Source organism: Toxorhynchites rutilus, chromosome 3 (genome assembly GCF_029784135.1).
Source record: "Toxorhynchites rutilus septentrionalis strain SRP chromosome 3, ASM2978413v1, whole genome shotgun sequence".
NCBI lineage: Eukaryota > Metazoa > Arthropoda > Insecta > Diptera > Culicidae > Toxorhynchites > Toxorhynchites rutilus.
In genome coordinates this window covers 333,013,311-333,029,887 of record NC_073746.1, presented here as the reverse complement: position 1 = coordinate 333,029,887, position 16,577 = coordinate 333,013,311, and the positions used below count along the sequence as shown (strand labels likewise).

Sequence of the window (16,577 nt, the reverse complement as noted above, 5' to 3'; positions counted from 1 at the left end):
CTGGATGAGTATGAAATTGTTATTAAAATGAAATTCAACTACAGTCAACCTTCCTATAACGTGGTGAGTGCGTACCGCGTTATATGGAAACCGCACTATAAGAAATTCGGATTTTACTTACAAACCAGGTTAATGCGTAGCGCGTTATATGGAAACCACCTACCGTGTTGTATGGAAACCGCGCTATAAGAAACTCAGAATGAGTACAAATAACATCATTCGTACCGCGTAGTATGGAGACCAATAGCAGATCATAAAATAAAATGCTAAAAAACAATGTACTGTTTTCAACCGCTCCTCTAACCCAGCTTAGTAACTAAACGGGAACACCCTCAAAACCTTGCACTCCAGCGACACTCTCTCGTTGAACTTACACCCGGTACAGAAAAGAAAGACGTAGTCCTACGTCAAAATGGTTCCCTTTTTCATTAATCGCGATTACTGCGATAATTGTTCAATGCATTGATATTTTGATTTTTCATTATTCGATACAAAATTACTCGAATAAAATTGCAGATATTCGATTATTTGAATTAATCGAACGTTTAACCGACGTCTCTAATGTCTACTATGTTTGAATTTTAGAACAACTTAATGGAAATTTATCTCTTGTCAGCAATTGTAATTACATAATTAGGGTGCTGAACACTTCATTTGTCTAAAACTAAGACGCAAGCGGATAATTTTTCGTTTCAATCTAGGTCATACGGAGTCAATTAAATACGTTTTTGAAGTGAATTCCACATTAAAAATTTTGCAATTTTTTTCCCATGCACTGTCAAATGTTTCTCCATCAAAGGAACAAAAGATTCTGTGACTATGACTTCGTTCATTTACGTTTTTGGTTGACGTAACGAGAAGTAAAATTGAATAGAAATTAAGTTTAGAACACTTCAATAAACCTGAAATTTGAGTTTCTGCTAAAATGTCAGTTGGGCCCTTATTATTTTGAACGCTAGCATTGATTAAAAAAAAACTAGTTCGTTCATTTCATCTGCTTATTTTTACTTAATATACAACAATAGAATAATAACAACACTTTTCCTATGTAGTGGACTATTATAAGAAAAGTGACATACATAAACAAAATCTGTGACGTCACATATGTAAAAATCTTCCCACCTTTCATTTTCCATCTCGGCTCTCCCGTTATCTAGCACTTGGTCGACGAAAATCCAGAAAGAAGAGTATGAAGCCAGTTGTCACAGTTTGCCTAGCGCTAAACGAAAAAAAGTTAACCATAAATCGATCGTTTTTTCATGGTATAAGCGTATAAATGTCTAAAAATCAAATTATATAGAGTTTCTGAGCTGTCGAAAAAAATCATCGCAATATGGAAAACGGATTGGAACCATTTTGCTATTGCCCTGAACGTGCAAACGTGGAATTATCGCAGTTTTTCGAAATTGTTACTGGTATGTATGGCGTAACGCGATTTGTCGAAGTGCTCTTCACCGAAGAAAACTAATCACTGTTAACCGTTAGATGCCGGGGAGTGAAATAGCGCTCATGTTATATGCCAAAAGTCCGGGAAGCGCGATAGCACTCTGTTTGTTTTACATCAACATTTTTGATTTGGCTTAAAAGGCGCCAAATCAATAATGTTTACATAATATAAGAAGAGCGCTATCGCGCCTCCCGCACTTTTGACATATAACAATAGCTATTCCACTCCCCGGCCTCAAACGAATAATTTACAAATATCTAGGTCTTTGATTTCGTCTCCAGAATTTGTACCTATATGTCCCAATTCACGCCAGAACCATGTGGACTATTGAGTTTTCCTGATGAAATGGAATCGCCAGGACATAACATACCAAGAAATCGCCAGGACATAACCAAGCATCTAGCTGCAGTTTTTCGTGTAAATTTGAACTGGAAAGTAATTACTTAATTGATAATATCACATTTAAATTATCATTCATTTTAGATTCCAATTCAATCTGCTGTAAAGGAACTGTTACCACAGTGGCCTACGACTGAAGAAACGTGGACTTAGGACAGGAAAAAAATCTGTATTTTGAAGAAAGGCGCAACATCCTGAATTCGGTAATATTATTTGAATGCTTTATATACCTTTATAAAATATCTATTTTTATGTATACCTTTTTTGCATTTTCGGGCATTTTATCGTCTATCGGATAATAATTATCGAAAGACGATCCTTTAACACGTTGAGTTCCACGGTTTTACAGCGACTCTGGAAATTTTTAAATGTATTATGACCATCGTTTCTTATTGTAGTTTAAGGTATTTTTGTTCAAAAGGGAATGGTTATAAGCTTATATTAGTTACCTTTATTATCGTATGCTATACTGTCAGTCACTTGTGATTGACGCAGCCTGAGCGAAAATTCGGAGTCAGTCACCGGTGACTGACGTGGCAGACAACGTGTTGATCAACGATACTTAACGAACAGGAATACGGTTACTCAGGATTAGAACGATGTTAAATGACGTCACTATGAAAACTTTTTCTGTTGATGGACCACAATTCGACCGTCGTTTTTTAAAAAGTATGTGGTACTGTATAATTCGAAAAATTATAAAGTTCTGTTGTCGGGTACAGTGAAATAAGGTAATACTTTTACCCACCGGAAAATACTTTTAGCTACTTTTAGCTTTTAGCCACTGGAAAAAATATTTACGATTAGTTAAGTAACCGGTGTTATGAAGAGAAATAAACGTAACATGCCCAATCGATTCGAACACTGCCGTCGCGTTATTCGGAAAAATTAAATAAAAGAGGAATTCAACCGGTTCCTTTTGAGGCAACCCATGACGAAACCGGTACTTTCGTATTACCGTCACCGGAACCGAAATACAATAGATAGCAATTACCTAACCGGGTCGCTAACGCTCGGTCGGACCTAACTAAAGGATCGTCTCCTATGTATCAAACTAACCGGGCAATCGATGGAACACAGGTTTGTTTGCGAAAGGCCGCCGCTTCCGACGGCGGGTCGGCTAATACGCTAATACGAAAGTACCACGAAACCTCTTCGGTCGCGTAATAAATAAATATCGATTCAAATATAAGAGGAATTCCTCCGGTTCCTTTCGAGGTAACCCATGACGAAACCTCTTCGGTCGAGTAATAAATAAATATCGATTCAAATATAAGAGGAATTCCTCCGGTTCCTCTCGAGGTAACCCATGACGAAACCTCTTCGGTCGCGTAATAAATAAATATCGATTCAAATATAAGAGGAATTCCTCCGGTTCCTTCCGAGGTAACCCATGACGAAACCTCTTCGGTCGCGTAATAAATAAATATTGATTCAAATATAAGAGGAATTCCTCCGGTTCCTTTCGAGGTAACCCATGACGAAACCTCTTCGGTCGCGTAATAAATAAATATCAATTCAAATATAAGAGGAATTCCTCCGGTTCCTTCCGAGGTAACCCATGAAGAAACCTCTTCTGTCGCGTTATGAGTAATTATCGTTTATAATATAAGAGGGATTCCTCCGGTTCCTTTCGAGGCAATCCATGACGAAACCTCTTCGGTCGCGTTATAAGTAATTATCGATTTAAATATAAGGGGAATTCCTCCGGTTCCTTTCGAGGCAACCCATGACGAAACCTCTTCGGTCGCGTTATGAGTAATTATCGTTTATAATATAAGAGGGATTCCTCCGGTTCCTTTCGAGGCAATCCATGACGAAACCTCTTCGGTCGCGTTATAAGTAATTATCGATTTAAATATAAGGGGAATTCCTCCGGTTCCTTTCGAGGCAACCCATGACGAAACCTCTTCGGTCGCGTTATAAGTAATTATCGTTTAATATATAAGAGGGATTCCTCCGGTTCCTTTCGAGGCAACCCATGACGAAACCTCTTCGGTCGCGTTATAAGTAATTATCGATTTAAATATAAGAGGAATTCCTCCGGTTCCTTTCGAGGCAACCCATGACGAAACCTCTTCGGTCGCGTTATAAGTAATTATCGATTTAAATATAAGGGGAATTCCTCCGGTTCCTTTCGAGGCAACCCATGACGAAACCTCTTCGGTCGCGTTATGAGTAATTATCGTTTATAATATAAGAGGGATTCCTCCGGTTCCTTTCGAGGCAATCCATGACGAAACCTCTTCGGTCGCGTTATAAGTAATTATCGATTTAAATATAAGGGGAATTCCTCCGGTTCCTTTCGAGGCAACCCATGACGAAACCTCTTCGGTCGCGTTATAAGTAATTATCGTTTAATATATAAGAGGGATTCCTCCGGTTCCTTTCGAGGCAACCCATGACGAAACCTCTTCGGTCGCGTTATGAGTAATTATCGTTTATAATATAAGAGGGATTCCTCCGGTTCCTTTCGAGGCAACCCATGACGAAACCTCTTCGGTCGCGTTATAAGTAATTATCGATTTAAATATAAGAGGAATTCCTCCGGTTCCTTTCGAGGCAACCCATGACGAAACCTCTTCGGTCGCGTTATAAGTAATTATCGATATAAATATAAGAGGAATTCCTCCGGTTCCTTTCGAGGCAATCCATGACGAAACCTCTTCGGTCGCGTTATAAGTAATTATCGTTTAATATATAAGAGGGATTCCTCCGGTTCCTTTCGAGGCAACCCATGACGAAACCTCTTCGGTCGCGTTATAAGTAATTATCGATTTAAATATAAGAGGGATTCCTCCGGTTCCTTTCGAGGCAATCTATGACGAAACCTCTTCGGTCGCGTTATAAGTAATTATCGATTTAAATATAAGGGGAATTCCTCCGGTTCCTTTCGAGGCAACCCATGACGAAACCTCTTCGGTCGCGTTATGAGTAATTATCGTTTATAATATAAGAGGGATTCCTCCGGTTCCTTTCGAGGCAATCCATGACGAAACCTCTTCGGTCGCGTTATAATGATTTATCGTTTAATATATAAGACGGATTCCTCCGGTTCCTTTCGAGGCAACCCATGATGAAACCTCTTCGGTCGCGTTATGAGTAATTATCGTTTATAATATAAGAGGGATTCCTCCGGTTCCTTTCGAGGCAATCCATGACGAAACCTCTTCGGTCGCGTTATAAGTAATTATCGATTTAAATATAAGGGGAATTCCTCCGGTTCCTTTCGAGGCAACCCATGACGAAACCTCTTCGGTCGCGTTATGAGTAATTATCGTTTATAATATAAGAGGGATTCCTCCGGTTCCTTTCGAGGCAATCCATGACGAAACCTCTTCGGTCGCGTTATGAGTAATTATCGTTTATAATATAAGAGGGATTCCTCCGGTTCCTTTCGAGGCAATCCATGACGAAACCTCTTCGGTCGCGTTATAAGTAATTATCGTTTAATATATAAGAGGGATTCCTCCGGTTCCTTTCGAGGCAATCCATGACGAAACCTCTTCGGTCGCGTTATAATGATTTATCGTTTAATATATAAGAGGGATTCCTCCGGTTCCTTTCGAGGCAATCTATGACGAAACCTCTTCGGTCGCGTTATAAGTAATTATCTTTTAAAATATAAGAGGAATTCCTCCGGTTCCTTTCGAGGCCATCTATGACGAAACCTCTTCGGTCGCGTTATGAGTAATTATCGTTTATAATATAAGAGGGATTCCTCCGGTTCCTTTCGAGGCAATCCATGACGAAACCTCTTCGGTCGCGTTATAATGATTTATCGTTTAATATATAAGAGGGATTCCTCCGGTTCCTTTCGAGGCAACCCATGACGAAACCTCTTCGGTCGCGTTATGAGTAATTATCGTTTATAATATAAGAGGGATTCCTCCGGTTCCTTTCGAGGCAATCCATGACGAAACCTCTTCGGTCGCGTTATAATGATTTATCGTTTAATATATAAGAGGGATTCCTCCGGTTCCTTTCGAGGCAACCCATGACGAAACCTCTTCGGTCGCGTTATGAGTAATTATCGTTTATAATATAAGAGGAATTCCTCCGGTTCCTTTCGAGGCAATCCATGACGAAACCTCTTCGGTCGCGTTATAATGATTTATCGTTTAATATATAAGAGGGATTCCTCCGGTTCCTTTCGAGGCAACCCAATGACGAAACCTCTTCGGTCGCGTTATAAGTAATTATCTTTCAAAATATAAGAGGAATTCCTCCGGTTCCTTTCGAGGCAATCTATGACGAAACCTCTTCGGTCGCGTTATAATGATTTATCGTTTAATATATAAGAGGGATTCCTCCGGTTCCTTTCGAGGCAATCCATGACGAAACCTCTTCGGTCGCGTTATAAGTAATTATCTTTTAAAATATAAGAGGGATTCCTCCGGTTCCTTTCGAGGCAATCTATGACGAAACCTCTTCGGTCGCGTTATGAGTAATTATCGTTTATAATATAAGAGGGATTCCTCCGGTTCCTTTCGAGGCAATCCATGACGAAACCTCTTCGGTCGCGTTATAATGATTTATCGTTTAATATATAAGAGGGATTCCTCCGGTTCCTTTCGAGGCAACCCATGACGAAACCTCTTCGGTCGCGTTATGAGTAATTATCGTTAATAATATAAGAGGGATTCCTCCGGTTCCTTTCGAGGCAATCCATGACGAAACCTCTTCGGTCGCGTTATAATGATTCATCGTTTAATATATAAGAGGGATTCCTCCGGTTCCTTTCGAGGCAACCCATGACGAAACCTCTTCGGTCGCGTTATGAGTAATTATCGTTTATAATATAAGAGGGATTCCTCCGGTTCCTTTCGAGGCAATCCATGACGAAACCTCTTCGGTCGCGTTATAATGATTTATCGTTTAATATATAAGAGGGATTCCTCCGGTTCCTTTCGAGGCAACCCATGACGAAACCTCTTCGGTCGCGTTATGAGTAATTATCGTTTATAATATAAGAGGGATTCCTCCGGTTCCTTTCGAGGCAATCCATGACGAAACCTCTTCGGTCGCGTTATAATGATTTATCGTTTAATATATAAGAGGGATTCCTCCGGTTCCTTTCGAGGCAACCCATGACGAAACCTCTTCGGTCGCGTTATAAGTAATTATCGTTTAATATATAAGAGGGATTCCTCCGGTTCCTTTCGAGGCAACCCATGACGAAACCTCTTCTGTCGCGTTATGAGTAATTATCGTTTAAAATATAAGAGGGATTCCTCCGGTTCCTTTCGATGCAACCCATGACGATACCTCTTCGGTCACGTTATAAGTAATTATCGATTTAAATATAAGAGGAATTCCTCCGGTTCCTTTCGAGGCAACCCATGACGAAACCTCTTCGGTCGTGTTATAAGTAATTATCGTTTAAAATATAAGAGGGATTCCTCCGGTTCCTTTCGAGGCAACCCATGACGAAACCTCTTCGGTCGTGTTATAAATAAATATCGTTCGTTATAATAGAGGGATTCCTCCGGTTCCTTCCGAGGCAACCTATAACGAATCCTCTTCAGTCGCGTTGTAGAGAATTATCGAATAAAGTATCGATTCGAATTTAGAAATTTTAAAAACGTGATTTCTCGCGGTCTATCAAAAATCATTTTGAAATCATTTTCTTGTACGAGAATGTTTTCTAAAACGTTAATATTTATTGTTTTGTTTTTGATAATATTGATTCATTATTTCTTTAAATTTTTCTAATATTTCTTTTTTTCATGTACCGTTGTGGATCACCCCGAGGAAGTGAACTGGATTACTGGATTGTCAATTTACGAATAAGCTTGTAAAATTATGTTTAATAAATATTACGTATCGTCTTTTTATTTCAAAGCTCCAATGTCCTTAAGTATCTAAGTTAATAGTCTTACAATACTAACAGAAATGTTACTTCAGAAATCCCATTTTCGTTCGAGTTGTTCTTGCGTTTCGTTCGATCTGCTTCTGTTCGAAAAGTAAGTTATTAATGGAGAATGTGTCATTTTCAGCATATATCCTTGTTTTTAGCGAATAGAGACAATCAAAATGTTTTTAATTTTATTCGTCGAATAGGTCAGACCTATTCGATGAATTTATGCATCAGTTTTACCATGCTGGCTGATTGAGTGATTTCTGAATTATATTTCTATATTCTCATATTGACATTTATTCAGCCTAAAGATGACACAAATAATTCAAATCTATTGATGCAGGTTTGCAAGTTTAGATCTTATCTATTGTTTACTCTTATTTTCAAACATTTTATGAGTTGTCGAGTACCAAGTCTTAAGATAGAAAACGGATAGAAAAACCAGTTTTTTTCATTTCTTTATGCTCTTAGATTGATTTAGAAGGTAGATGTTTCTTGTTATCTGCATTATCTTGACTCGATTTTATGAAAAATAGAAAAAGAAGGATTATTTTAGACATTCTTTGTTATATGAAAAAGAGTGATTCGAATCCATATGAATTATAATGTAGATATATTGTGCTTGATCATGTCTATCATTTGAAGCTCAGAACAGGACCATACCTCTTACGTAACTCTTATCCTTCAAATTTTAGTGGATCGATTTCATGAAAAATCGAAAGAATGAAAAATATATTTTCGAATTTTTTGTTCTGATATCACACGAAAATCTTGAGTTTGATGATGCAGGTTTGTAGTGCGTGATCTCCTCTATCATAAGAATATAAGAACTGAACCATACCTCTTACGTAACTCTCATCCCCCGTAATTTGGTGGATCGATCTCATGAAAAATCGAAAGAATGAAAAATATATTTTAGAATTTTTTTCTGATATCACACGTAAATCTTGAGTTTGATGATGCAGATTTGTAGTGCGTGATCTCCTCTATCATTTGAATCTAAGAACTGGACCATACCTCTTACGTAACTCTCATCCTTCAAATTTTAGTGGATCGATTTCATGAAAAACCGAAAGAATGAAAGATATATTTTAGAATTTTTCTCTGATATTACACGTAAATCTTGAGTTTGATGATGCAGGTTTGTAGTGCGTGATCTCCTCTATCATAAGAATATAAGAACTGAACCATACCCCTTACGTAACTCTCATCCCCCGTAATTTGGTGGATCGATCTCATGAAAAATCGAAAGAATGAAAAATATATTTTAGAATTTTTTTCTGATATCACACGTAAATCTTGAGTTTGATGATGCAGATTTGTAGTGCGTGATCTCCTCTATCATTTGAATCTAAGAACTGGACCATACCTCTTACGTAACTCTCATCCTTCAAATTTTAGTGGATCGATTTCATGAAAAACCGAAAGAATGAAAGATATATTTTAGAATTTTTCTCTGATATTACACGTAAATCTTGAGTTTGATGATGCAGGTTTGTAGTGCGTGATCTCCTCTATCATAAGAATATAAGAACTGAACCATACCTCTTACGTAACTCTCATCCCCCGTAATTTGGTGGATCGATCTCATGAAAAATCGAAAGAATGAAAAATATATTTTAGAATTTTTTTCTGATATCACACGTAAATCTTGAGTTTGATGATGCAGATTTGTAGTGCGTGATCTCCTCTATCATTTGAATCTAAGAACAGGACCATACCTCTTACGTAACTCTTATCCTTCAAATTTTAGTGGATCGATTTCATGAAAAATCGAAAGAATGAAAAATATATTTTCGAATTTTTTGTTCTGATATCACACGAAAATCTTGAGTTTGATGATGCAGGTTTGTAGTGCGTGATCTCCTCTATCATAAGAATATAAGAACTGAACCATACCTCTTACGTAACTCTCATCCCCCGTAATTTGGTGGATCGATCTCATGAAAAATCGAAAGAATGAAAAATATATTTTAGAATTTTTTTCTGATATCACACGTAAATCTTGAGTTTGATGATGCAGATTTGTAGTGCGTGATCTCCTCTATCATTTGAATCTAAGAACTGGACCATACCTCTTACGTAACTCTCATCCTTCAAATTTTAGTGGATCGATTTCATGAAAAACCGAAAGAATGAAAGATATATTTTAGAATTTTTCTCTGATATTACACGTAAATCTTGAGTTTGATGATGCAGGTTTGTAGTGCGTGATCTCCTCTATCATAAGAATATAAGAACTGAACCATACCCCTTACGTAACTCTCATCCCCCGTAATTTGGTGGATCAATCTCATGAAAAATCGAAAGAATGAAAAATATATTTTAGAATATTTTTTGATATCACACGTAAATCTTGAGTTTGATGATGCAGATTTGTAGTGCGTGATCTTCTCTATCATTTGAATCTAAGAACTGGACCATACCTCTTACGTAACTCTCATCTCCCGAAATTTAGTAGATCGATCTCATGAAAAATCGAAAGAATGAAAAACATAAAATCTCAGGTAAATCTTGATTTTGATGATGCAGATTTGTAGTGCGTGATCTCCTCTATCATTTCAATCTATGAACTGGACCATACCTCTCACGTAACTCTCTTCTCCCGAAATTTAGTGGATCGATCTCATGAAAAATCGAAAGAATGAAAAGCATAATTTAGAATTTTTTTCTGATGTTACACGAAATTCTTGAGTTTGATGATGCAGATTTGTAGTGCGTGATCTCCTCTATCATTAGAGTATAAGAACTGAACCATACCTCTTACGTAACTCTCATCCCCCGTAATTTGGTGGATCAATCTCATGAAAAATCGAAAGAATGAAAAATATATTTTAGAATATTTTTTGATATCACACGTAAATCTTGAGTTTGATGATGCAGATTTGTAGTGCGTGATCTTCTCTATCATTTGAATCTAAGAACTGGACCATACCTCTTACGTAACTCTCATCTCCCGAAATTTAGTAGATCGATCTCATGAAAAATCGAAAGAATGAAAAACATAAAATCTCAGGTAAATCTTGATTTTGATGATGCAGATTTGTAGTGCGTGATCTCCTCTATCATTAGAATATAAGAACTGAACCATACCCCTTACGTAACTCTCATCCTTAAAATTCTAGTGGATCGATTTCATGAAAAACCGAAAGAATGAAAAGTATATTTTAGAATTTTTATCTGATATCACACGAAAATCTTGAGTTTGATGATGTAGATTTGTAGTGCCTGATCTCCTCTACCATAAGAATATAAAAACTGGACCATACCCCTTACGTAACTCTTATCCTTCGAAATTTAGTGGATCAATTTTATGAAAAATCGAAGGAATGGAAAATATATTTTCCTTTTTTTTTCTGATATCAGACTAAATCCTGAATTTGACTATGTAGATTTCTAGTGCGTGATCCTGTCTATCATTTGAATATAAGAACTGGACCATACCTCTCACGTAATTCTTATCCTTCAAAAATTAGTGAATCGATTCCATGAAAAATCGAAAGAATGAAAAACATAATTTCGTTTTTTTTCTGATATCACACGTAAATCTTGAGTTTGATGATGCAGATTTGTAGTGCGTGATCTCCTCTATCATTTCAATCTAAGAACTGGACCATACCTCTCACGTAACTCTCATCTCCCGAAATTTAGTGGATCGATCTCATGAAAAATCGAAAGAATGAAAAGCATAATTTAGAATTTTTTTCTGATGTTACACGAAATTCTTGAGTTTGATGATGCAGATTTGTAGTGCGTGATCTCCTCTATCATTAGAATATAAGAACTGAACCATACCCCTTACGTAACTCTCATCCTTAAAATTCTAGTGGATCGATTTCATGAAAAACCGAAAGAATGAAAAGTATATTTTAGAATTTTTATCTGATATCACACGAAAATCTTGAGTTTGATGATGTAGATTTGTAGTGCCTGATCTCCTCTACCATAAGAATATAAAAACTGGACCATACCCCTTACGTAACTCTTATCCTTCGAAATTTAGTGGATCAATTTTATGAAAAATCGAAGGAATGGAAAATATATTTTCCTTTTTTTTCTGATATCAGACTAAATCCTGAATTTGACTATGTAGATTTCTAGTGCGTGATCCTGTCTATCATTTGAATATAAGAACTGGACCATACCTCTCACGTAATTCTTATCCTTCAAAAATTAGTGAATCGATTCCATGAAAAATCGAAAGAATGAAAAACATAATTTCGTTTTTTTTCTGATATCACACGTAAATCTTGAGTTTGATGATGCAGATTTGTAGTGCGTGACCTCCTCTATCATAGGAATATAAAAACTGTACCATACCTCTTACGTAACTCTCATCCTTCAAATTTTAGTGGATCGATTTCAAGAAAAACCGAAAGAATGAAAAATATATTTTACGAATTTTCTTTGATATCACACGAAAATCTTGAGTTTGATGATGTAGATTTGTAGTGCCTGATCTCCTCTATCAAAAGAATATAAGAACTGGACCATACCCCTTACGTAACTCTCATCCTCCGAAATTTAGTGGATCATTTTTATGAAAAATCGAAAGAATGAAAAATATATTTTCGATTTTTTTTTCTTATACCAGACGAAAATCCTGAATTTGACTTTGTAGATTCCTAGTGCGTGATCCTGTCTATCATTTGAAAGTAAGAACTGGACCATAGCTCTCACGTAACTCTCATCCTTCAAAAATTAGTGAATCGATTCCATGAAAAATCGAAAGAATGAAAAACATATTTTTGATTTTTTTTCTGATATCAGACGAAAATCTTGAATTTGTTGATACAGATTTGTAGTGCGTGATCTCCTCTATCATTTGAATATAAGAACTAGACCATACCTCTGACGTAACTCTCATTCCCCGAAATTTAGTGGATCGATCTTATGAAAAATCGAAAGAATAAAAACATATTTTGAATTGTTTTTTTTGATATCATTTGACATTTTTAAGTTTGATAATGCAAATTTGTAGTGCGTGATCTCCTCTATCATTTGAATCTAAGAACAGGACCATACCTCTTTCGTAACTCTCATACCCCGAAATTCAGTGGATCGATTTCATGAAAAATCGAAAGGATGAAAAATATATTTTCGAATTTTTTTTCTGATGTTCCACGAAAATATTAAGTTTGATGATGCAGATTTGTAGTGCTTGATCTCCTCTATCATTTGAACCTAAGGACTGGACCATACCTCTTACGTAACTCTCATCCTCCAAAATTTAGTGTAACTTCTTCATAAAAATCATATTTCCCCTATTTCTGTGTATTACATAGTTTGAATTTACATGAAATTTGGCTATGAATCGTATGCAGCGAATATTGGTTCATGTTTTTCCATATCATGATTTTACTTTTACTTTTCCCCTTAGTGCGGCCCTGCTTCTGATTTAGTAGAGATTTGGAAGTATGAACACATTTTGTAAACTTTTATCACAATGCTTAGTAATTTCCTTGACAATATATATATTTTTGGAACCCTTGTGACTAAATCTATCGATTGATGTCCAGTTTATAAAAATGCGATGAGCTAAACTCTTGTTTTTGATAAATCTGTAGTTATCCTCCGTTGGCCCGATGCGTTTTTGTAATTTTTCCGAGAAAGTATGGAAAAATACGATACTTTCTATACATTGTTGGAAAGAGGAGTAAAAAATCTATAATTTGAGATGCCAAACACTCATCTACGACATACGAAACTCTCATCCTCCATGAATCTGTAGTTATCCTCCGTTTGTCCGATGCGTTTTTGTAATTTTTCCGGGAAAGTATGGAAAAATACGATACTTTCTATACATTGTTGGAAAGAGGAGCAAAAAAATGTATAATTTGAGATGCCAAACACTCATCTACGATATACGAAACTTTCATCCTCCATGAATCTGTAGTTATCCTTCGTTTGCCCGATGCGTTTTTGTAATTTTTCCGAGAAAATATGGAAAATACGATACTTTCTATACATTGTTGGAAAGAGGAGTAAAAAATCTATAATTTGAGATGCCAAACACTCATCTACGACATACCAAACTCTCATCCTTCATGAACCTGTAGTTATCCTCCGTTTGTCCGATGCTTTCTATACATTGTTGGAAAGAGGAGCAAAAAATCTATAAGTTGAGATGCCAAACACTTATCTACGACCATGAATCTGTAGTTATCCTCCGTTTGCCCGATGCGTTTTTGTAATTTTTCCGGGAAAGTATGGAAAAATACGATACTTTCTATACATTGTTGAAAAGAGGAGCAAAAAACCTACAATTTGACATGCCAAACACTTATCTACGACCTACGAAACTCTCATCCTTCATGAATCTGTAGTTATCCTCCGTTTGCCCAATGCGTTTTTGTAATTTTTCCGGGAAAGTATGGAAAAATACGATACTTTCTATACATTGTTGGAAAGAGGAGCAAAAAACCTACAATTTGACATGCCAAACACTCATCTACGACATATGAAACTCTCATCCTTCATGAATCTGTAGTTATCCTCCGTTTGCCCAATGCGTTTTTGTAATTTTTCCGGGAAAGGATGGAAAAATACGATACTTTCTATACATTGTTGGAAAGAGGAGCAAAAAACCTACAATTTGACATTCCAAACACTCATCTACGACATATGAAACTCTCATCCTTCATGAATCTGTAGTTATCCTCCGTTTGCCCGATGCGTTTTTGTAATTTTTCCGGGAAAGTATAGAAAAATACGGTACTTTCTATACATTGTTGGAAAGAGGAGCAAAAAACCTACAATTTGACATGCCAAACACTTATCTACGACCTACGAAACTCTCATCCTTCATGAATCTGTAGTTATCCTCCGTTTGCCCAATGCGTTTTTGTAATTTTTCCGGGAAAGTATGGAAAAATACGATACTTTCTATACATTGTTGGAAAGAGGAGCAAAAAACCTACAATTTGACATGCCAAACACTCATCTACGACATATGAAACTCTCATCCTTCATGAATCTGTAGTCATCCTCCGTTTGCCCGATGCGTTTTTGTAATTTTCCGGGAAAGTATAGAAAAATACGATACTTTCTATACATTGTTGGAAAGAGGAGCAAAAAACCTACAATTTGACATGCCAAACACTTATCTACGACCTACGAAACTCTCATCCTTCATGAATCTGTAGTTATCCTCCGTTTGCCCGATGCGTTTTTGTAATTTTTCCGGGAAAGTATAGAAAAATACGGAACTTTCTATACATTGTTGGAAAGAGGAGCAAAAAACCTACAATTTGACATGCCAAACACTTATCTACGACCATGAATCTGTAGTTATCCTCCGTTTGCCCGATGCGTTTTTGTAATTTTTCCGGGAAAGTATGGAAAAATACGATACTTTCTATACATTGTTGAAAAGAGGAGCAAAAAACCTACAATTTGACATGCCAAACACTTATCTACGACCTACGAAACTCTCATCCTTCATGAATCTGTAGTTATCCTCCGTTTGCCCAATGCGTTTTTGTAATTTTTCCGGGAAAGTATGGAAAAATACGATACTTTCTATACATTGTTGGAAAGAGGAGCAAAAAACCTACAATTTGACATGCCAAACACTCATCTACGACATATGAAACTCTCATCCTTCATGAATCTGTAGTTATCCTCCGTTTGCCCAATGCGTTTTTGTAATTTTTCCGGGAAAGGATGGAAAAATACGATACTTTCTATACATTGTTGGAAAGAGGAGCAAAAAACCTACAATTTGACATGCCAAACACTTATCTACGACCATGAATCTGTAGTTATCCTCCGTTTGCCCGATGCGTTTTTGTAATTTTTCCGGGAAAGTATGGAAAAATACGATACTTTCTATACATTGTTGAAAAGAGGAGCAAAAAACCTACAATTTGACATGCCAAACACTTATCTACGACCTACGAAACTCTCATCCTTCATGAATCTGTAGTTATCCTCCGTTTGCCCAATGCGTTTTTGTAATTTTTCCGGGAAAGTATGGAAAAATACGATACTTTCTATACATTGTTGGAAAGAGGAGCAAAAAACCTACAATTTGACATGCCAAACACTCATCTACGACATATGAAACTCTCATCCTTCATGAATCTGTAGTTATCCTCCGTTTGCCCAATGCGTTTTTGTAATTTTTCCGGGAAAGGATGGAAAAATACGATACTTTCTATACATTGTTGGAAAGAGGAGCAAAAAACCTACAATTTGACATTCCAAACACTCATCTACGACATATGAAACTCTCATCCTTCATGAATCTGTAGTTATCCTCCGTTTGCCCGATGCGTTTTTGTAATTTTTCCGGGAAAGTATAGAAAAATACGGTACTTTCTATACATTGTTGGAAAGAGGAGCAAAAAACCTACAATTTGACATGCCAAACACTTATCTACGACCTACGAAACTCTCATCCTTCATGAATCTGTAGTTATCCTCCGTTTGCCCAATGCGTTTTTGTAATTTTTCCGGGAAAGTATGGAAAAATACGATACTTTCTATACATTGTTGGAAAGAGGAGCAAAAAACCTACAATTTGACATGCCAAACACTCATCTACGACATATGAAACTCTCATCCTTCATGAATCTGTAGTCATCCTCCGTTTGCCCGATGCGTTTTTGTAATTTTCCGGGAAAGTATAGAAAAATACGATACTTTCTATACATTGTTGGAAAGAGGAGCAAAAAACCTACAATTTGACATGCCAAACACTTATCTACGACCTACGAAACTCTCATCCTTCATGAATCTGTAGTTATCCTCCGTTTGCCCGATGCGTTTTTGTAATTTTTCCGGGAAAGTATAGAAAAATACGGTACTTTCTATACATTGTTGGAAAGAGGAGCAAAAAACCTACAATTTGACATGCCAAACACTTAT

The 16,577-nt window shown here is 36.6% G+C and overlaps 1 long non-coding RNA gene across 1 annotated transcript; it reads left to right on the top strand.

The window, feature by feature from the left end:
- Positions 1–1,203: 1,203 nt before the first annotated feature.
- On the top strand, positions 1,204–3,154 carry LOC129779270 (uncharacterized). Its single transcript, XR_008743613.1, has 3 exons — positions 1,204–1,415; positions 1,729–1,864; positions 1,931–3,154. It is a non-coding gene; the product is annotated as an uncharacterized LOC129779270 (long non-coding RNA).
- The last annotated feature ends 13,423 nt before the right edge of the window (positions 3,155–16,577 follow it).